Source organism: Canis lupus, chromosome 38 (assembly GCF_003254725.2).
Source record: "Canis lupus dingo isolate Sandy chromosome 38, ASM325472v2, whole genome shotgun sequence".
Lineage (NCBI taxonomy): Eukaryota > Metazoa > Chordata > Mammalia > Carnivora > Canidae > Canis > Canis lupus.
In genome coordinates, this window is record NC_064280.1 from 16,891,211 (window position 1) to 16,914,954 (window position 23,744).

Here is a 23,744-nt window from a genome sequence, read left to right on the forward strand (position 1 = left end):
CAGGATCGCGCCCTGGGCCAAAGGCAGGCGCCAAACCGCTGCGCCACCCAGGGATCCCTCAGATAGATTTTTAACTCTCATGCTAACTCCTTAAGAGAAAGGACAGTGGAGGGAGAAGCCTAGGCTCCAGAGAGGGGAGAAGGAGAAAATCTACCACCAGCAGCTGATAACATGCACTTTCTCCAGGCTCTCTTCCAGGTCTAGGAACAGAGTACAGCCCAAGGTGCCACTATCGCATAGGATACAGCCCAAATCTCAAGGGTTTAGCGCCTGCCTTTGGCCCAGGGCATGATCCTGGAGTCCTGGGATCAAATCCCACATTGGGCTCCCTGCATGGAGCCTGCTTCTCTCTCTCTCTCTCTCTCTCTCTCTCTCTCTCATGAATAAATAAATAAAATCTTAAAAAAAATATGCAGCCCAAGTGTGGAAGTCTTCCCTTCATCATAAACCAGGTCAATGTAGTAACAGTAAAAACACAGCAATACGAAGTTATGGGGGAAGGTATTTCTGTTTTCAAAACTTAGTTTTGAAAAACAAAGCAAGTAGGCTTCTTTGAAAAACATGACAGGTCGTTTATTACACTTTATTACACAACACTAGATTGCAGCTGGTCTAGTCCTGAGCCGGGGTCTCCAGGGGCCCCAAGTCTTTAACCATGTCCACAACAGAACCTTTCCACAGACATCCTGGCCGTTCTCTGAACTCGGGTTCCTACCCCCTGTGGAAGACTTCTCCGTTTCTCAGCATATATGATAAAAAGAGCAATCCTTCAGAGCCTGCAGGAGTTATCTGGTCATTAGGAGTTGCTGCTTCTCTGGAACTAGATTCCAAGCACCCTGAAAGCCCAAATACCATTCTACGTCTCCTCTTTCTGCCTATTGCCCTCTGCCCATTTTTTTTTTTGAGATTGTATTTATTTATTTATTCATGAGAGACACAGAGTGAGAAGCAGAAACACAGGCAGAGGGAGAAGCAGGCTCCATGCTGGGAGCCCAACGTGGGACTCGATCCCAGGACCCCTGGATCACGCCCTGAGCCAAAGGCAGACGCTCAACCACTGAGCCTCCCAGGCGTCCCATTATGGCCCAGGTCGAGCACCTGGCAGATAATGCTCATCAAGTATAATGTGTCCAGCGTGTAATGCCCCTGGAGCATAATGTGGGTACCGTATATTGCATGTAGCTTGTCATGCCTGCAGTGTGTGACACACATAGTTCAGGGGCATTTAGTGTATGATGCTTCCAGACCATACCGCACCCGGCATGATATAATGTGAGTGTCGTTGCACAGATGGCCAGACAGGCACCATCACCACTCCGTTCATCTTCCTCTGTCGCTATGCAAATTTTACGTCGAGATCTTTTACTATTTTTTTTTTTTTTAACCATGTGCAGCCTACACCAGCAGCTCACCTTCCTTTCAATCTTTTTAAGGGCAGTTCTTCAGGGACCTCAAATAGCCAAAGGAAAAGCCCAGTACATTCTCCAATACTTTGCCCCGTCTCGCCCCCACCTGCTGGTGCAGCACCATTTGGTAAATGCGGTTGCTCTCACGTCCTGAACACTCCGAGGAGACGGGGATGGGATCTGATTCCCCTCCTGGGTCATCCGGCACGTGGCCCCTGGTGACCTCCGTGGCTGGACAGCGCAGCCTGACCTCTGGGGCACACAGGGAGGGGGCGGCCGGTTCTCCCTCTGCCCTTCGTCTCACTGGGCCCTGCCAGCAGTGATGTCTAATGTCTCTGCTTGGCAGCCACGGCCTGTGAGGTCATCTCTGCAAGGCGTGCTGTTTCCTCCAGCTCCTTGGCTCTCTGGCTGCGACTCAGTGTTTATGATCGCACCAACGTGTGAGGAACGCGGTGTCGAAGAACAAGGCCCAGGCTGGCACCAAGGTACGTGTGGACGTGTTCTCGGGGAAAGCAGGCAAGGAGGCTGGTGGGGATACCTGCGTGAGAGGTGCTCCCTCCAGCTCTTGGCAGGACATCAAGTCCCGAAAGGAGGAGGATGACCTGTCATGTTCAGTCTAGTTTGTGCTGTGGCTCAGAGGCCAAAAGGAGCCATGTGTTCCCAGGCCAGGGTGAGCAAAGCTCCCGTGCAGCCAGTACGTGCTCGAGGCCACACACGATGACATCTGTGCAGGAGGAAGAACGACGTTACACCTCGTTGGAGGGGAGGGGGTGAGAACCTGTGCACCGCAAATCAGACTTGCTCCTAGGATGGGAAGAGGCATTAAGAAGTGCTCTACGATATGGAAGTGAAGGCACACAGGAAGGGGAGTCCCGAGCAGAATGAGGTCCTTCAAACTCCAGACGATGGTCTTCGGTGGAAAGTTGTCATGGTCTCAAAGGGCAGTGAGATCACACATCTCATTCACATGCTGACCCAGGGTGCACACATGAGACACAACTCTTTATTTTGTCTGCACGCGTTATGATTTCTTTTCTGAGGGCTCACTGTGCACTTGCAAACCTAGTCTTGTCTGATGGTTTAAACAGCCTCTTCCATGAATGTTGAGGTCACACGCGAGGCTCTCAGCTGTCCCTGCCTTCTTCCTCCCTCCCTGGGAAGTAGTGTCCTCAGAGATGGTGTCCGGGCAACTGATGCTGCCTTATGGCAGAGGGGAGAACTCTGGGTCCTCTGGCTTCTCTGCTTCCTAGAGAAGCTGCCTGCTACTCCCTTGCTATAGCAGGTGCACAAGTACTCACATGGGGCTACGCAGTCGACTCCCTGAGGACTATTTCCAGGTTCTAACCATGACATTTAGGAAGCAGAGTGGCCCCTGCAAACTACGTTTTAAAGTCTCCTGTCATCAGACCATGCAGTATGGCCAAGCTGACCCTGATGGGGCTGTGCCCGGGCCATGATGGATCTGCTTGTTGTCAGAGAGCCCATAGGGAGCAGACCAAGAGCCCCTCCTCACCTCCACTGTCTCTCTCTCTCTCTTCTCCTCCCTCTATCCCTCCTTCTCTCACTGTCTGCCTCTCTCTTTCATAGCCCCTGCCCTCTGGGTCTCTTATAAGTCCTGGAGCACAAATTTAAGCTCCCAAGAAAGTGAGAACAGCCAAGAGTAACAGGGCGATCACCTAGTCCAGTGATATTCCAACACACATTAGAGATACAGCACTTTAAAATAATAGTAAGGGCAGCCCGGGTGGCTCAGCGGCTTAGCGCCACTTTCAGCCCGGGGCCTGATTCTGGAGGCCCGGGATCAAGTCCCACATCGGGCTCCCAGCATGGAGCTTGCTTCTCCCTCTGCCTGCTTCTCTGTCTCTCTGTGCTTCTCATTAATAGATAAATACAATCATAAATAAATAAATAAATAAATAAATAAATAAATAAATAAAATAATAGTAATAATCTAATTTGGAAGCCCAGTATGCCAGACAGATGAAAGCAGAGCTGGCCTGTTGAGGCAGGTAAGGGAGAGACCAGAATTTATGGGATATGAACCCCAGGGCTTCACAGGTATCATCTCTAAAATACATGGATCTTTTTCCAACCCATCATCTCCCAGATGGAGAAGTTGGGTCTAACGAATGAAAGTAAATTGTTATGCAAGTTACAAATGGCAGAGCCTAGACCCAAAACCTTTCTCTGAACCTCTCGCTATATCATGCATTAATTTTCCCCGAAACCTTAACTTGATCACAAGGACCATATGCTACCGATGTTCAAATGGCAAATCCACGTTCTGATGCTCCAGAGGCAATGGATTTCATTGGCAAGAATGAACAATTCACTATCAAAAACAAATATTCCAACAGCCACGCTCAACTGCATAACAAGTGAAAAATTCTAACATGTTTCAATCTGAGTAGTCTTTACTTAATGACTTCCTCATGTCTGGCCCTAATGAGACATCCCCATAAAGTCTCCTTGAAGCGTATAGTCATGCTAAAGTCACAGAGACACAAGCAGACACTGCCTCCTAAATACTCCGTGTAACCTGGGTCTGTTCTGATTCATAGACTGCTGAGAAATGAATGGAAAAGCCTCAGGATGTTAGTGGACCGTTTCACATACTTGCTGAAGAAAAGCTTACTTGAGGCTTACAGAGCAGGCAAGTAAATAATTGACTTTAGACCATGATTAGAATGCCCTTCCAAAATGACACAAAGAAGTGAATTTCAGGGAGATTTTGAAGATAAATTTTGAAAAAAATTTCAAAAACATTTTGAAAAAAGAAGTGTGTCCGGCATTTTCATTCCCTATCAAACAGCTGGCATTTGAATCTTCCAAGCCCAAGTCATTGTTGGCTGGGGGGAATGGGAATCAGTGGGCCATCTATTGCGTGGTCCATGACTTATAAACACATCTTGTCACTACATGTGTTCAGGCAATTACTGGCCAATTATACCTGCAAACTACCTAGTAATTAAAGATGGAGTCTTTGCGTGGGCTGCCATTTGGGAAGCAGTGCCTGCTTCCTTACTTCACTGGCATGATCACATCCTCTTGAGATGACCAAATGCCATAAGAAGCCAAGAGGTAGGTGATCCATTTATAGGACAACTGAATTACGGAGAGCAGATGGCTCTGATTCTAAAGTGGTTCAAAGCAATCCTTCCTAGGGTGAGAGAAAAGCCATAAGTTACTAAGGAACCATCTCTGGAAATGCCCACGCCCTGGTACACATGTAAGGTGAATATTTTTGCAACAACTGTCTACCAAGCAGATGGCAAAAAACCCTCACAAAAGATCTGTCAGGCTCTGGGCACTGTGTTGAGTGTTTTAAATCTACCTTCCATTTAATCTTTCCAACTAACCTGGGAGATATATGCAATCATCTTTATTTTACAGATGAGACTCCAGAAGCTCAGAAAGGTCAAAGAATGACCCCATGGCCCCTCTCCTAGTGAATGGTTGAGTTGGAACATTCACCCATAGCTTCTACCTGCAAATCCTGTGTTTATCCTTTTTCATCTTTCTGGGATAAGGGAATGGAAGAGAACTTAAAGGTGTCATTTCAGCCTTCCAGGAGATTACTGAAAATGAAATGACTCTGGAACAATTAAAAGTATCCCATGAGGGCAGCCCCGGGTGGCTCAGCAGTTTAGCACTGCCTTCGGCCCAGGGCTTGATCCTGGAGACCCAGGATCGAGTCCCACATCAGGCTCCCTGCATGGAGCCTGCTTCTCCCTCTGCCTGTGTCTGCCTCTCTCTCTCTCTCTCTCTCATGAATAAATAAATAAAATCTTTAAAAAAAATATCCCACGAGCCAAGACAAAAGACTGTAATGTGGATTAAAAACAGCACACCAAGAGTAGAGAGTTAAATGTCTGTTTATGCACAGTTAATCTAGAAGGACATCCTAAATGGATATGAGTTTGGAGCCAAGGTCTATAAAATATGAGTGACTGTTTTTAGCCTCATCTACAGCAAGTGTTAAGGCGCTGTGGCACCATCAGCCTACCTTGGTGCCTATTGGATAGGGATTGAAAATATGCTTCTTACCCTGGAAAACATAATGTGCTAGAAATCACGGTGAGGTGGAATCATGTGTTTGACAGCAAACCAGCTGCTCAAGAAAAACCTTGGTTTGGGACCTGATTTTAAGTGTTTGATAACAGAGCCCCAGTATCTTTTCTTTTCCTGACCATTTTAGAGAATAGTGCAAAGCTAGGAGATACTATGAACAGTTATCAAGTTCTGTGTAAGTCCTGCTAGTCTGGAGACCAGTAGACGAGGCATAAATGGTAGACATTTGGAGCAACTTTAACAATTGAAACATGAGCTCATTGCTGGCTCTAGAAAGGAACAATTGCTAAGAGCAGGAGTAAAGTTTCTATGAGTTTGAAGAATCCTCAAAGGATGGTTGAATGAGAACTTTCTTAATAATGTCAGGTATTAGAGTGGGTGATTGGAATTAAGGAAAAAGGAGGAATAAAGAAAGAGACCTGGTTTTATCTGTTATCAGCAAGTTGGCTTATCACTCCACACTTTACTATTCTCATTTACATAATTCAAATAATACAACGTATTTGTATATGAAACATATGCAAGAGTACTTTGTCAGTTCAGGAAATCCTTTGGTCATACCATGTTATTAATCCCCTGGATCCTTGCTATACAATTCCAGATCAATGAAATTCATATATTTTTATGAAAGATCAAGTATTTTTCTCACTAATTTATGATGAAAAGGACTATAATCCAGCAATAACATTTCACTTAAAATAATGATCAGATTCACAATAAAAAATATTTTTAAATCTCTTTTAAAATTTCTAAATGGTTATCACTGCTCTAGAAAACAGCTGTTATCCACTATTAAAAGATCTAACTTGTCATCCACGATACAGAGGACAGTAGCCACCCTTGTGAGCAGAACATAACACATAGCATTGTTGAATCACTATGTGGCACACCTGAAACTAATGTAACATTGTGGGTCAACTCCACTGCAATAAATATTGAATTATTCTGTTACAATGAAAATGATGACTGTTATTTTTTTCTACAAATAGGCTGAGATTTCTACCCTTTGGCTTGATGCATGTTGAGAATTTTAGCCAAATGAACTGAAAATATTTGATGAACAATTACATAATATAAAAGTTCTGAGATGAAGGATTGTCTTTGTCATTTTGTGACTCCTAATAAATAATTCAACACTGCTTAGGAAAAGAGATTTCTGGCTAATAAATTATAAGTCTCCCTTATATTTAAAAAAAAACACCTCTCAGTCAATTAGAGTAAAAACACCATGATAACGTAAAAAAAAAAAAAAAGTAACAATAAAAATTATTTTTTGAGTGCTTAAAAAAAGTCCAATTCAATGAGCCTGAAAGCAGGGTACTCAAAGAGTCTAAATCATGACAGTGTGAAAATTTTTAAATTTTCTTTATTTGTATTTTTCTATTGTTTGAACAAAGATGCTATCAGTAACTTGGCTAAATGACATTGGTAAATAGTTTAGCTATTCTGTACCGTTGGCAACACACCTATAATATAGCCTAATTAAGGAAATGAATGGGAATAGAATGGGAAAAGATGAGATAGTATTTGTTGTCACTGACCCTAGGGTGTCACAGACAAAAGATCTACATTACCTTGAGTTCTGATATCTTCAAAGGCAATGATAATGTTCAACAATATACCTTTTCAGGGGAGGGCACCTGGGTTGGCTCAGTGGTTGAGTGTCTGCTTTTGGCTCAGGGTCATGATCCCAGGGTCCTGGGATCAAGTCCCCCATCAGGGTCCCTGCAGGGAGTCTTTTTGTCCTTCTGCCTATGTCTCCGCCTCTTTCTCTCTCTCTGTCTCTCATGAATAAATAAATAAAATCTTTAAAAATATATGTACTTCTTTTCTTTATCTTCCTCCAACAAAGTTATGTTCAGCTTTCAATTAATTGCCAGCTTGAGGAATGCCAACTAACCCTTCCCTCCCATGTTCTTGATGAAGGTTGCAGAGCCAATCTATTTTGTATTGAGGCAGCAATGTTGATACATCAACTCTGAGTGCCCTTTTACCCTCTTCCCTGGTTCTAACCCCATACCTGCTGTTCTGTGAATCACTTTCAATCCTAATTAACCAGAACCTGATAAATGCATCCTCAGCAGCCAGACAGTGAGGGCAGTAATATAGCTTCCAATATGAGATCCAGCCCTCCAGTGTGGTACCCAAGGTGAAGGCTGGGTCCCAGACTTGCTTCCTTCAAGAAACTAAGCTGGGAAGCAACAAGTAGAATGTGTAGGAGCAAGCACCAGCAGACCTGGGAAGTTGCTCAAGCACAGCTATTAGAGTCTGTTGCTTTAGGAAGAGAGGTGAAGACACATAGGAGTAAAAGTACACAACTGAAGAAAAGATTACCCATAGCTGGTGGGGAGGCCTAGGGGTGTAGCCTAGAGGGAAGTACACAGGTTATTAGCAATTTCCTTCAAGTTGGATTTTGGGGAATTTTAAACAAATGAAACAAGGCAATTTGCTGTTGCTATGTATATATATTTTTAAGTCTACATTTCTTATTATTGTGATGGCCAGTTTATTTTTATAGCATAGCTCATGTAGGAAATAGCTAAGTTAAGAACAGAACTGAAAATCCCAGCAAGGGGATGCTGACATGGGACAGTCGAGTGCCTATAGACCTCTATCTAGGGGGTTCATGGCTCTGAGGACCCACTTTTCATGCCAGGAGCCTCACAACTGGAGAAGGAACCTTCCAAGCCCAAGGAAGCCACCAGGTTTCAGAGAAGCTCTGGGTGATCATGTCTTTATGGGTAAAACTCAAGAAAATGCCAACCTTGTCTTCTGAACGGGTTTGACTTGTAAGGGGAAAATGTCACACCTGTGACAAGGACAGTCCCTCGGGGAATTGCTGTGATAGTAAGAGTCCTTCTCACTTTCTCTCTCCACTCACTCAAGCCCTTGTGCTACTTCTGTAACCACTGTTTCCACTTCCTAAAACCACTACCTCCCTTTGTCACACCTGCCTGTAAGAGGGGAAGCAATGGTGAAGGTAAAATCGTGGTGGTGAGGCACTTGGGTGGCTCAGGCAGTTGAGCATCTGACTCTTAATTTCAGCTCAGGTCAGGATCTCAGTGTTGTGAGATCAAGCCCCGAGCTGGGTTCCGCACTCAGCATGGAGTTTGCTGGAGATTCTCTTTCTCCCTCTTCCTCTGCCCCTCCCCTCGCTCACAATAAATAAATAAATAAATAAATAAATAAATAAATAAATAAATAAATAAAATCTTAAAAAAAACATGGTAGCTACAGAAGCCATTCATAGCTCTGAGTCTCCAACCCTTAGATTTACTGAGCATGGAATGACCAAGTTTCTATCCTTTCTTATAAGTCTCTGATACCACGTATCAGGAAATGTTGTGATGAAGATGAGTCTTATTTTGGGTCTTTCCTCACCTGGAGAAGTAGTTGTTGAGACAGAAATTAGGGAGCAAGTAACTTATTTGGGAGAAGATTGCAAACAACAGTAGGGAGTGGGGATTGGGGATGTAAGATTGACAGGAAAAAGTGGCCGATAAAGAGTAATGATGTAAGTGACCACTTAGGGCAACTGAAGTTTACTCCTGCTGGGGTACTCCATGTGTCACATGTTTCAGTGGACATCCCCCTCGCTGGATGTCCAGAGGTGTGGGGGAAGTGGAGTATTAATACCCTAACTCCAGTATATAGGTTACAAGCTCTTGTGAGGAGGACATTAATTCCCTGGTATTTCTGACCCGTGGCACAGGTGGGAAACCAGACTCTCATGGCCAGAGAAAGCCATCGGGCAAAGAGATGCAAAGGTTGGTGGTTGAAAGGTGGCCCTTGTTCACTGAGCTGGGAAGAGCAGGAGGACTGGGCAGTGACCATCTCTGTCATACGTGGAAGTTCCTCACTACTTCGTGCTCTAATGCGTCTATCACAACTGGTTGGACTGCTGACTTCTGCTTGAGCACTTCTCCTAACAAATGATGGCTCATATAGGAGAGGGCTACTTCCCCACTAGGGTTGCAATTTAGTAAAAGGCTCCCCAAAGTGTGGGCACATTCTCGGTCTTCTTAGAACGCCTATCTCCAATGATCTCAGCACAGGAGTTCTAGGCTGGGTTAAATGGGTTAAGTTTATATGGCACAAACGAAAGTTCCAAACAAAATCATGTCTGTCTGCTGAAAACCACTGAGGGCCATAGACACAGAAGGCCTCAAGTGGGTTGTTAACTCACCTAGTGATTCTCTGAGCTAAGTTGGTGTGGTCTATCGTCCTCTTTCCTAGGATCTAAATCTGTTTCCCAAGTCTGATCCTTGGTCTCCAAGTCCACAGAGATATCCACTCCTGAACCCCATCAAATCTGTGCCCTCCAGATCTCTGGAGGTAGGCATGCAGTTTAGATCTCCATAAACCCCATATTCTGACATTGCTTTGTATCACTCTTCAATCATGCTATGAGTTTCTGAAAGGTAGATATATCTTTGTATTTACCGAGTACAATCTCTGTCACTTGAGGATATTGAGTAAATGTTAGACATGCCCAGAAAAGGCAGAAGCATAAAATCTCAGGGCTCTACCCAGATTCTTGTGGTTTATGATCGTAGCTGATCCCGCTCCTAGGACACAAGAGTCACTCCAGTATGATGTCTCCAAACACTGCCATGTTTTTGAGGAAACAAGATGAGGAAAAGCCACTTAGCTTTGAAGCTTTTGTTTATGACATGAAGAGAACAGGTATCAGCCAAACAAGGCATGAGTATAGAAAATGACACTGTAGTCTCCTACACTTAGATAGAAAGAGGATATGAGGGGACAGGCAGCCTGGAACACTTGTACAGCTCCAGGTATATTGCTCCACTGTGTCCCTGAACTTCAGAGAACTCGAACGACCAACATGGCATAGGCATTCACTTAGTTTCTGAAGAATGGAAGCAATAGTGACAATGAGTAGGCGCTCAGAACCCAGGTTTGGAAGGAAACTTGGAGATCATCAGATCTATTGGTTTCACTTTTCTCTTGAGGACTTGGAGGCCCACAGATGAACAATAACATACTCAGGGTCACAAAATAGTTGGTAGCTAACCACAGGGAAGCTCTTGCTTTGAGAGATGCTTATGGGTTGCAAGGCCTCTCCTTTAGGGAAAGACCCATAAAAGGTCTACATCTTCTACATAAGAACCTAATGTGTCATATAATCATAGAATATCATTTTGCAAAGTATGAACATGTAACTTACAAAAAATGTAACTTGCAGAAAGACCTCCCTGAGACTAATCACACAAACACATGCATGCACACTATCTCTCTCTTCTAAATCTCCTTCTGAGAAACTTGAATATAGCTCTGATGCCCCTCTATCTTGGCTGTGTTAGAAACATCCCAGAGATAGTGGACAGGGTAGTGTGTCTGGGATTAGTAAAGTTCATTCTCATTCTCTCTCTCTCTCTCTCTCTTCATTTGTGTAGTTATTCTACATTCAGGTATTTAGGGATCATATATCTATGCCTACTGCTATAAAAATTGCTGGGATTCATAATAGAACTTCCCTAATCCAATATAGCTATGCTCTCTATCTTTGGGGAATTTCATGGTTTAACAGTCAACAGTAGACCTAGCATTCAGGAGACCGTACAAAGCAGAGTATGATTAAGTGCTAAAATAGGTAGTTGGTCCCAGAGGTGCTCAGAGGTAGGTGAACTTCCTGGTGACTGACACAAGCAGGGAAGGAGGCATAGAAGGGGCAAAGTAGGCAGCCAAGAAAGGTCTGGTTTCATAGAAGCAGAGGAAGAAATTAATTCTTTTTTTTTTCAAGATATTATTTATGGGGCACCTGGGTGGTCAGTGGTTGAGCATCTGCCTTTGGCTCAGGTCATGATCCTGGGGTCCTAGGATTGAGTCCCACATCAGGCTCCCTGCATGGAGCCTGCTTCTCCCTCTGCCTACATCTCTGCCTCTCTCTCTCTTTGTGTCTCTCATGAATAAATAAATAACACCTTTTAAAAAATAATAAAGATATTATTTATTTATTTGAGAAAGAGAGAAAACATAAGCATGGGGAGGGGCAGAGGGAAAAGGAGAAGCAGACTCCTCACTGAGCAGGGAGCCCAGCATGTGGCTCCATCCCGGCACCCTGGGATCATGACCTGAGCCAAAGGCAGATGCTTAAACAATTGAGCCACCCAGGTGACCTGAAGAAATGAATTCTTGGTGATACCTCAGGCACAGGGATGGGAGAAGAGCAGAACCTGAGGTACCTACTGCTCCCATTTCCAGGTTAGGCAAAGTCAGGGCTCCCAGGCAAGACAGAGGTTTAAAGAGAGGACTTTACCTGCCCCCACTCTGTTCTCCAGTGGGAAGAATCAGCCTGTGTCTACTGTAAGTTTAAAAAGTACCTTCAAACCTGCTCATTACCTCAGGCAGAGGATTAATTAATGCAGAACTATAAAATATAGCACTCAGTTCCTGAAAGGATTTTGTTAGATAGCAATTCTCAACTTGTATGACACTGGGTTCAGAAACTTCACAAAGATTTATAGAAAGCGTAAAACACTGCTACAACTATTAAATGAGAAAATCTAAAACCCGAGAATGAGTGGCAGGGGAGAATGGAGAAATTATAAATCTGCCAAATGTTTGAGTCAACATCATATTGGAAGACAAATTGAAAACATCTGACTGTGAAAAATCATGGTCGCTGAGTGGATTTGACAAGCTCTTGGTTAAGATGGTACAGCATGAGCTGCTGAGACCCACTGCATTGGATGGCTCTGTCTTTTTGCCAAATTCCTCCTGCCCGGAAAGGATTGCTGTCCTTGGTAGACTGTATGGGTTGGTGAAAAATGCTGCCCATAAATGAAACATAAAATAAAAATCAAATAATAAAAATGTAAAGACCATATATAAACATCTGGCCAAAGTGTTTAAAAAATCGGTGATCTGCTATGTAAAATCCCCAATATGTAGTCATTTAGATGATAGAATTCTCATTTATTTCTAAGCATCGGATATTTTATAGAAGCGACTTCCATTACCCTATATATTTGTTCATGAACATCTGCCGTACATAATTTTCATCCTGGTAACATTTCTCCATTTTGGAACAGCAGTCAAAGGTGCCTGGAAAGTCTTCTTTTGGAAAACACACGTTGTCTTTAGCAGGCTAGCCATGATGGAGTCAAACGGCAAGGAGAGGTTTATCCAGGTGAGGACAGGAGGGAAATCCAGGTAACCCTCTCTAATAGTCTGGACTAGCTGTGCTTCTTGATGCCATCTCCCGACTTCACTCAGTGATCAGCTCTCCTTAAGAACACACCAGTGGCACAGAGAGGTATCCGTTTGCTGTCCAGTCCATCAGACCCTAAAGTTTAGAGACCGAAACAGAAAGACGTGGTGGCGGTAGTGTGTTGCCTTCTTCTTTTCCTGGATATCATATTTATTTATTTATTTATTTTTGGATATCATATTTAACTGACAAATTTAAAGACACAGGAAGAGAACATCTGAGGGGTAAATGCTATGTAACCATCTCAAGGGAAAAGGCTTGCTCTAGAAGAAGGTAGAAATATCTAAATATCCTATTAAAATCACTTTGGATATTCTGAGATGAAAATATCAAAGGAGGAAATGAAGAATGCACACATCATACAGGATCATAGAACTCATCTTAGAAGGCAGGTAATTCACTTTAGTAATCAACAGACACACACACACACACACACACACACACACACCTCTTTATAGATGAGCACGTTAAGGATCAGTGACATGAAGTGACTCATCCTGACACAAAACTAATTAGAAGCAAAGCTAGAGCTAGAATTCAGACCTTTTAATTTTTCATGCATTTCTTCACTGCACTGTGCCTCTCGATTCACTAGAAGAAAGTCATCCAAACTTCAGAATGATTTGAACTATTTGAAATGAGACATCCCTTCCCCCCCGTCACATTGCCCTTCACTGTCTCTGCCCCATCCAGGATGTCCTAAAGCACAGAGCCAATCACCCCATTTCCTTTCACCAAAACCTACAGCAGCTCCTTATTTCCCACCAGAGGAGCCTGCAAACTCCAAGACCTGTTTCTCACTTAGGCATTCCACTCTGTCCAATGCCTTTTCACTTGGGGTGAAAGGTGAAATCCAGCCAAATCACTTCATCCTCCACCCCGTGTACCTCTGCTCATCCTATTCATCCCCCCCCCCGCCCCCACAGAAGTCCCCCCATGCCCATCTTCTCTGTGAAAATTCCACATGTCCTCTAAGGCCAGATCACATGCTGTCTCCTTGGAGAAGCCTTCCCGGAGACCCAGCTGTCTGGACTGCTCTCTCCGACTTTGCGTAGGTGTCTGCATCAGCTTGGATTACTGTCTACCACCTGCTCCTCTCTAAGCCCCTTGAGGGAAAATCCCTCTTACTCATCACTGCAACTCCAGAGCTTTGTACCATGCTAGACACAAAGCAGGTGCTCACTTAAAACAAACTCTTGAATAAATAAATGTGTAGTTTTATTAACTATAGAAGAGTTCCACCCTCTTCCACTCCAGAATCAATGGATTCCTGTGAAAATCATCCAAACATGGGACATCGATGAATAGATCAAATAATTAGCCAACTGTCCATTTTTGATCACAGACTTGTTTTGTTTTGCATGATTCTGCATAACCCTAGCCTCTTAGCAAAACTTTCACCAACTGGAAATTTAAAGTCAATTTTAAACTAAAAAGCAACCCACATTGTCTTTGGTAGAAAAAAAATATGATTCCGTGCTAAGTTCCCCAATTATATTACATGGTCACACTTTGTCACTCTTCATTCATTTCAGTGATGCCACAGTGCCACAAGAAAGGTCCTATTGCAGAACTTGTCCGAAAGGCATAAAGCACAGTATCTGCTTCTGAAATTGCTTATTAAACATTTACATTAACATATGCACTTTGGAATATCAATGAAGAATAGTTTGGAGAAGAAAGTACTGGATAGAGAAGGGAGCTGGGGAGGGCTAGAGGGGCGTGTGCCATACTGTCAACCTATATGTGGTTATGGTGCTGTCAAGTTCAGCAGTTAAATATTTGGAGAGGCCAAACTATCCTCTTGGTGTACCCATTTTATAGTTAATGCCAACAGGTGGTAAACAATGACTCTCTCTTCCTGAGTGGCCCGGTAAGCCCGACAGAGGAAGTATGAGAGCCCCAGATCAGAGATTGGTCCCTTTCATTGGACAAGATCAAGGTGAAAGGCAAGGTCCATGAGGCCAGCTCAGGCTGGTCCTCGTCTTCTTTCTCCCTTTTTTCTCCTTCATGATGATCTTACTACTCCCAATATCCAAGGTGCCTGGCTGAGCATCATTCTTGTTTTCCACTGGGTGTTCATACTTACAGATGAGCTACCAGAGTCCCAAGGTGTCATCTTTCAGGGTCACACATTTAACAATTTCTCCAGAAGTAATTTGAATTTTAGGTACTCTTTTAAAAGGCCAAAACCAAAAAGAAAGGAAGCAAACTTTTATACCCAGCAAGATGAAGCTGCAGTGGTGCATCATCAGGTACCACTGACCACAGAGTCAGTATGTAAAATGGGGAGTTTTTGAACTCCTCTTTCCAGAAGGCACCTACCTTTTTAACAGGGCCACTGGGGTTGGGAAGGCTCCAGTGGGAAGGGTTTGTGGGCGGAGGCAGCCCACCCGGTCTGTTGCCCTGCACTGGAGGGATGTGAGGACTGAGTAACGGAAGACTTGGCAGGTCACTTCTGAAAGGCCGCCAAGGTCTGTGTCATCCCTGGACTTCCAGATTTGTTCCTCTGTCTCATCCAAATAAATGCTCTGTTCACGGGGCTTGTAAAAGCCAGGTTTTCTTGCATACCTTCTTCCCAAGTTGGGCAGGCCAGCTCCTCTCCATCAAATCAGTTGTGATCCAAGCTGATTCTGCTTTAAAATGACTTCCAATTAGCATGCAGCAACATGGTATAAGAGTTCCAAATAGATCAATTAAATAGCTGCGTTGGGAAGAAATCAATTCCCACGGGTATCATTTTTTTGTCCTTCATGTGTTGGGGGAAAAAATATTTTCCAGTAAAAGATGACTCCTCTGTAAAAATATGAAACGATCTGATTAAAATGTTGTTTTCCAATGATGCATTTGGGGCTTATGGAAATTTTTCTTTTAATTCCTCTCTGTCTGACAGTCTTTATCCGCCAGACTTGGAATCATAAAGCTCACCTTGTCACCCTGACCTCTTTCTCCAGGGACAGCACACACATCACAGGTTATTATAACTTAAATGTGTATATATGTAGTGGAAGGATTACTAAACACCCTCAGTCCATTGTTCAGGCTCCATAGAATAGAAACATTAGATATACATTACTCCCTCTGTGTATGAAATCCCACAACAGATTTCTATAATAAATTTCTTATTTGTTATCAAAAACTGAACACTAACACATTGAGGGCATTTAAATAGAACTTCTTCTTTAGGATGATTAGCATATTCTGATTTTAATCAGTATCTGTTCTGTTTTCTCTACTATACAAGAATGACTGCATATTAAAGAACAACGATGTATATAAGTTTGTTTAGGGGGGGTGAGGGTTTGGTCTATTCATTTTTCAGCTCTCCTGGATATAAAATATTTACTTTCTTTGAGATAAATAACCACCTCTCTGAAATCCCAATCTTTTCCAAAAATTCACAGAGTTTGTTTCCGATCTGATTCCAGTCGCACTACAAATGCTCATCCTCCTTTCCAGGGAGAAGGTGAATCCTCCCCAGTCCCTGCTTAAAGAAACTCACATGGCGTTCCACAACTGACAGCAGGTGGGAAAAGCCTCATGAGTTTGGCTCCAACTCCACAATGAATTCTCTTGTCCCTTTGGTGAGGTCCTTTCGTGCTTGGTGTCAATAACCTCATCTGCAAAATGGGGTGATGCCACCATTCCTCTAATGAGTTGATAGGGCATTTGCTATGCACTATGGAGATGAATAAAGATATTAGCCTTTTGCCAGTCCAGCTAACTACAGTTTTTTCCTGAATTAATTGGGGGAAAAGTTTTCATTTTTGGTTGTATTGTAGTGAAATTTTTTTTTTAAGATTTTTTTTTTTATTGGTGTTCAATTTACTAACATACAGAACTTATTAAACTCAACACCAAAGAAACAAACAATCCAATCATGAAATGGGCAAAAGACATGAACAGAAATCTCACAGAAGAAGACATAGACATGGCCAACATGTAGTGAAATTTTAAACACATAGAACTTTTAAATTTTAGAGGACCCAGATCTGTAATTTATCACATCCCTGGGAGACTTCTTCCATTACTTCTATACTTTAAAAAAAGTTCTTACCTTTTGAGGTTTCAGATGACTTATTTTTATTATCATCTTGCCATTTTTCTGTGGTTTTCTTTTTAAACACTTAATTCCCCTTTTTTTTTCCAGTTCTAATTTATTTTTAGACTTCTGAAGGGGAAGCCCTCTACTGTTTTGTTCCCCTTCGGTGCTCATAGTTTTCATGTGACCATAAATAGAGTATGGATAATACCACATCTCTCCACTGACTTGTGATGCTCCTTTTACCACCTGTTGCTTTCTTCTCTTTAAGAATCAGGCTTCTGAGAGAACATTACCTCTTCCTCCTCTGAAATGACACAGCGTCACATACTGGGTTGCTATTAGATTCCTTTAGTAACTTGTATCATGCCTTCTTTCAGAGCGCGACCTTCTCCAGAGTGTAGGGAATATGTCCTCTTGATTCTCCTTACTTTCACTCCATTGTCAGGTAACTCGTCATATGTCGTTTGAGTTGGATTCTGACAATGTATATCAAAATACACACAAGGATAGAAGACGGGAAATGCAGATGTGGAAAGATGCCTTCACTCAGTCAAGGCTGCTGGTCAGGACCCTTGACTGCTGGTTCCACAGAACAGACTGGAGGGCTGTGACTCCAGTTTCCAGAGAGGGCTGCCCTGACTAGGGTCATGCTGAATAGACCCTAGCTCTTCCTTGAAGGGAGCCCAACCCTTCCCATCCCATTTGACTGGGTCCTCCCATCCAGCTTCTCCATTTGAATCAGAATGGCAGTGTCAGCTAGGACACTAGGCACTAGCGGAAGCCCTCAGAGCCGTGACAACCACTTTTTCCCCATTCTGTAATGTAACTAGATGAGAGGGTTCCCAGAACCCATTCAATTCATTTTTGAGCAATAGAGGCCCAGCAACAAGCTGCCATCCTGGGATGACAATCGGGTCTACCATTCCTTGTAAAGATTTCATGAGCCATTAGCTATTGCATCTTTTGGTAGAGTATTTTCCTCCAATACACTTCTATCCTAGCCCATGTGTTATCTCAGGAGGGACACTTGTCACATTTGTCTTTCTGGCAAGAGGCACCCTGAGCTATTAATTTTAGAACCAAATTCTCTCAGCCTTTGTGCACTCTGGTATAAAATGATACCACACAGCCTCAGCTCCCCTTTTAAGAAGCCTACTTGATGTCCTAAGTCCCCAAAAGGATAATCCCCACCAGGGCAGCTCAGGTAACATTTTGGTCCTTCTCAATTTCAGAAAGGATAGCTACAAATTAATGTCCCGCTCACTAAGGTCACTTCGAGTGAGCCTGGGACAAATAAGTATAGAGAATCCTTGACCCCACCCCTCTATCTTTGGAGGATAGGAAGCTATTGAAAGTCTTGAAAACACTTGCAATAGTACCCTGGAAGAGAGCGAAGTGGTTTAGGGAGAATTAGAGTCTAGTGAGTCAGGGTTTGAATCCAGACACCACCATGTTGAGATATGTGACTGGGGATGGTTATTTAGTCTCTCTGAGTATGGGTCTCCACATTTGTTAAACCGAATATCAGCCACCTTCTAGGGGTGTTGTGAATATCAGTCATATGTGCTTGAAGTGCCTGGCCCATCGTGAGCTCTCAATACGAAGTGGCTATTATTAGAACTGGAGTAAGCAAGGCTTATTTGGAGGTTCTTGGATGGTATGGGCAGAGATCAGTGAGGATGAGTATTGAGTTCTTCCCTGTATGTTCCCTGACACAAGGCCAGAGTAAGGACAAGAGCTGTACGGGCCACTAAGTTGCTCTCGCATTGGCATCTTCCCTAAACTAAGAGGGGTCAGCCTTGCAATTGATGGTAGGAATCAGAAATGGTAGGTGGAAGCTGCACTGGAAAGCTGTGGCTTGGCCAAATTTATGGGGCCCCTAATGCTCACAACCACCCCTTGCTCAGTCCGTCCCTCAGGGATTCCTCTCTGTGGGTGCAATGCTGGTGGTCAAGGCTGACTGCAATGTGAAAATGAGAAACAAGCATGTGTGTGGTCCCAGATGGCTAATTCCACCTGTCAGAGTCTTGTGAGAAAAGTTTCCAGAGTTTCCAAGAGAAAAGCAATGGGACAACACATGTCTGCACACCTGGAGCCCTGACGCCCCCCTGGTAGAGGAATAGAGAGCCATGTTTGCCCACTCAGCCTTATCTTTATTAATAGAAACTTGGGTAATGTCACCTGGAAGAAAAATAACAACCCTGGCAGAAAAGGGTATATATTTTAAGATGACACAGTTTATATTTAGAGACTGGGATTATGCCCCTTGGGAGACATGAAAGAAGAGGAAGCGAGATTATAACAGAGCATCTGGCCTGGGCAAATGTCATCTCCCAAAGTGGTTATGCTTCTCACAGATGCACACCAGAGCTGCGAAGGCACGGAAGGTGGGAAACCCAGAGCCCACCCATCTCTAGATGTTTCTACTACCCAAGGTGCTGAGAGGATAGGCCCTGAGGTCAGAGCTGGACCATCCTCGCCTGGACCAATGGAGGCTGAGCCAAGCGATGGTGTGCATTCACCACGGAGTGATTTTGGACAATGTGAAGTAAAGTGATGGATATTAGGTGTTTGAGACATAGCATACTTCACCTCTGAGGTACAGATTAGTATTCTCCACTGAGATTTCTAAGGACTGACATCATCATTTTAAGCAGAACTGGAAAGGTGATGTGCTAATTTGGCATACAATTATCACCTGTCTATGGAGAAGGTACAATCTGTTCTTGGATAATTTTTACATTAAGATTTTATTACTGCTTCCCCTAAAGTTGAGTAATCACCATAAAAACAACACTGCTTACCACATTTTTTAAGCTGCCTTCCATTTATTATCTCATTTTATTCTCATAATATCCATATAAAATTTGTCAAATAGCCTTTGACATGTTAATATAGAAGTTATTAATATAATCACCGTAGAATTTTTTTAGATCTAGGGAAATTGAATTAGAAATATAAAAATACCTCCACCTGGAGAAAACCACTGTTAATATCTTAGTAAATCTATTCTCATTATTTTTCCATGCATATTTTAGCAATATCTTAGCAATAGCTAAGATATTATGTATATAATGTGCACTATTTTTCAGGTAATATTATACCATAAGTATTCACTACACAAAGAGTTTTTCTATTCAAGCTTCTTTGCAAATATAATCTTAAAGCAGCATAGCATTGCATTGAAGAATGTGTTATAATGTACTTAATAAATTCTCAATGTTTGGAACTTATTGATTTCCAGTATTTTCTGTTCTGCTGCTTCAGTGAACACCTCTGTGGATAAATCATGATCTAGGATGAGGACTAGGAACTTGCTTTTACAAATGAGAAAGCACAAGTACAGACATCATCTATAGATTCTCAGCCTATGAAAGTGGGACAGCTATTGCAGTGTAGCCTGTCTTCATGCTTGACTCATTATAAAGAAGGAGAATGGAGATTTTCAACCCAGCCAAGGGAATAACACCATCAGAGCATTATAGACACAAGTTGTTACCTAGCATCATATTCATGTTGTCAACTCTTAACAACTAGATTAAAACTAAGAAAAGCATTTTAGATCAGTAGTTACAAACCTGACTGGCACAACATTATCACATCAAGAGCTTATTAAACTAAATCAATAGGTTTAAGGTAGAGTTTGAAAATCTGTATTAAGCAACAACAGAAAGAGAGGAAGGAAGGACAGAGGGGAAGGGAAGAAGGAAGGGAGGGAAGAAAAAATAAATGCAAAGGAAGTAGATAATCCTTCTGCTTTGAAGCAGACTTGCTAGCATTGCTTTGAAGTTATTTGGCAACTTCCCTATGATAACTGCTAACTTTGAAGAGATCATTGCCAAGATGGTTGACGTAGCAAGGCAATGTCACAAGGGCAGGAGGGCCAGTGGGACTCCTACGTGAAGTACTAGCCCTCTGGTGGGTCTCCTACCGAAAAGGAAGAACCAGGTAATGGATGCAACATAGAGTAATCTGAGCTCAGGTGTGGACATGGGCTCTGTAGCTCTGGAGCCCACACAGAAGGGACCAGCTGATCACCTACCACTGGCTTCTCTGGATGCCCTCAGTAACATCCATTTTGTGTCATAGATATGGACAAGGAGCTAGCCCTTTAACCCTGGCTTACATAGAGATAAGTTAAACTCAGCAATATCTCATTAGTGTGCTTGGGTACCACAAAGATGATTCCAAACTTGGCGATGGTAAAAAGATTAGAGTATCTGCTGGAAATTTGGGGTCAGCCATAAGCGTGTAGTTTGGGAGAGTCGTGTAAGGGTCACCTTTGTGCTCTGGGATCAGGTCACCTTCTAAAGATGACATCAGGGTGATCTGGTTTTATGTTCTTCTAATGACTTCCAGACCAAGCACGTTCCACGTGCAGTCCAGAAGATGAAGCCTCCAGATGCTGCTGCCTGAAGAGCCCACCTGGGACTGACTCATCCAGCTGGAGTTCCCTTCTCCTAACATCACGGCTCATCATGAAAGCAGGTCAGGTCTGCCTCTGAGGTTGTGCAGACAGCTGGTGGATGATTCAAGAAGCAAATCCCAGCTTGTTCTCACTTCCCCCATTATCTGGCCAGCTCGGCCCCTGAGCTGGAACGATTTCCCCGCCTTGGGGCGGCCATGGAAGGAAACACATGCAATCCTTTCTTACGTAGTGTGGTTCTGCTGAGTGCTAAATACACTAAAGGCAAGATACCACCAGGGAAAGTGGGGTGTGCTCATCTTGCCTGGAAATGCATTGCCATGGCACTTGAAGTTACCCAACGCCAACAGCATCCTTCCAGAGCAATCAATGAGAGCCAGAGTTCAATAGGAAAGTGTAGCTTTTTCTCATTCGGCAGACCAAGGGGATGTATGTGACTTTACATCCCCATGAGAAGCTTCTCTGCTTCGGTGATGGGAAAAAGAAAAAAGGAGAATGGAAAGATGTGGGTCACCGGGGGCCAGGGCCAGGTTACAGCGAGATCTTTGGGAAACATTGCCACCATACTTCCACCCTGTCGCACTTCCCATCCCAAAAAAGCAGCATGGTACCTGGCAGGGAATTACTCAAATAGCCTTTGAAAGATTCTTTCCCTACTGATTTAAGTAGCAGGCTTTCACTTCAAATCAATATGGATAATAGTTTGGAGACCTGAGCTGACCATGCTACTGGCAGGTGAGTTTGCTCTTCACCTGTCAAGCTACTATGTTAGAAATTGTTTATATGATTTTGCAGGCATTAGTATTTGGCTATGTGTTTAGGGGTTGATATTTTGTGGTCCTGGGGGCTGGGTTTAATCTTACCACCCTTTTCTTAGATTATAGGGTTATCCGAGTTTGTCCCCTTCTCCCTTTCTCTCTCTGTACCTCTTCCACCTCTAACTTCATTTTTTTAATCACCTGCAGTTGATCATTTTTTATTCCAGGGATTTCCTGCTCATTTTTTATCCAGGGATTTTTCTTCTTTAGAATTCTGTTTTTTCTTTCTTGTGCTATCATGCTAAAGGGGCAGAACTGTGCCCACCTACCAGAATGTTTTCACTTTATTTCATTTATTTTTTAGAAGATGGGAAGGGAAGAAGGAGAGATAGAATCTTAAGCAGTTTCCACACTAGCACAGAGCCCAACCTAAGGCTTAATCCCATGACCCTGAAATCATGAGCTGAGCCAAAATCAATAGTTGGATGCTTAGCTAGCTGAGCCCACCCAAGCACCCCAAGAATGTTTTCACTTTAAAATTCAATCCTCTTATACAAATCAAAACCACAATGAGATACCACCTCACACCAGTGAGAATGGGGAAAATTAACAAGACAGGAAACAACCAATGTTGGAGAGGATGCGGAGAAAAGGGAACCCTCTTACACTGTTGGTGGGAATGTAAACTGGTGCAGCCACTCTGGAAAACTGTGTGGAGGTTCCTCAAACAGTTAAAAATAGACCTGCCCTATGACCCAGCAATTGCACTGTTGGGGATTTACCCCAAAGAGACAAATGCAATGAAACCCCGGGACACCTGCACCCCGATGTTTCTAGCAGCAATGGCCACGATAGCCAAACTGTGGAAGGAGCCTCGGTGTCCAACGAAAGATGAATGGATAAAGAAGATGTGGTTTATGTATACAATGGAATATTACTCAGCTATTAGAAATGACAAATACCCACCATTTGCTTCAACGTGGATGGAACTGGAGGGTATTATGCTGAGTGAAGTAAGCCAGTCGGAGAAGGACAAACATTATATGTTCTCATTCATTTGGGGAATATAAATAATAGTGAAAGGGAATATAAGGGAAGGGGGAAGAAATGTGAGGGAAATATCAGAAAGGGAGACAGAACGTAAAGACTGCTAACTCTGGGAAACGAACTAGGGGTGGTGGAAGGGGAGGAGGGCGGGGGGTGGGAGTGAATGGGTGACGGGCACTGGGGGTTATTCTGTATGTTAGTAAATTGAACACCAATAAAAAATAAATTAAAAAAAATTCAATCCTCTTAGGTGAAATAGGTACTAGAACTACAAGGCCCAGATACCAAACACAAAGGATGGATAGAGAGATAGATAGATGATAGATAGATAGATAGATAGATAGATAGATAGATAGATAGATAATAGATAGATGATAGATAGATGGATAGATAGATAGATAGATAGATAGATAGATAGATAGATAGATAGATGATAGATAAAAATAAAACAAATAGGTAATATTAACTCTCTCATCATTTCCAGGATATAAAAGTATCTCACCACGAACGCCAGCCTGACATCATGAAACATTCTTGAGGGTACCTGGAGACAGGCCACGTTTCACACCCAAGTGACACAACACCCTTCCTAGACTCACAGTCTGCCTCCCACTTATCTTGGGCTCATTCTCCAGCTGACCTATGGCTCATCACTGGGGCAGGTCCTGATCAGCCAGTCTGGCGGAATGTTAGTAGAGGTTGACTGCAGGCCCTGGGTGGTTGGTGTTGTCTGAGTCCAAGTCTACTTCCTTCTTGA

General features: G+C 43.2%; 1 long non-coding RNA gene across 1 annotated transcript; it reads left to right on the forward strand.

Annotated features, from left to right (window-relative positions):
• Window positions 1–1,585: 1,585 nt before the first annotated feature.
• LOC125754577 (uncharacterized) lies at window positions 1,586–21,413 on the forward strand. The gene is made up of 2 exons (XR_007409204.1): window positions 1,586–1,891; window positions 21,116–21,413. It is a non-coding gene; the product is annotated as an uncharacterized LOC125754577 (long non-coding RNA).
• The last annotated feature ends 2,331 nt before the right edge of the window (window positions 21,414–23,744 follow it).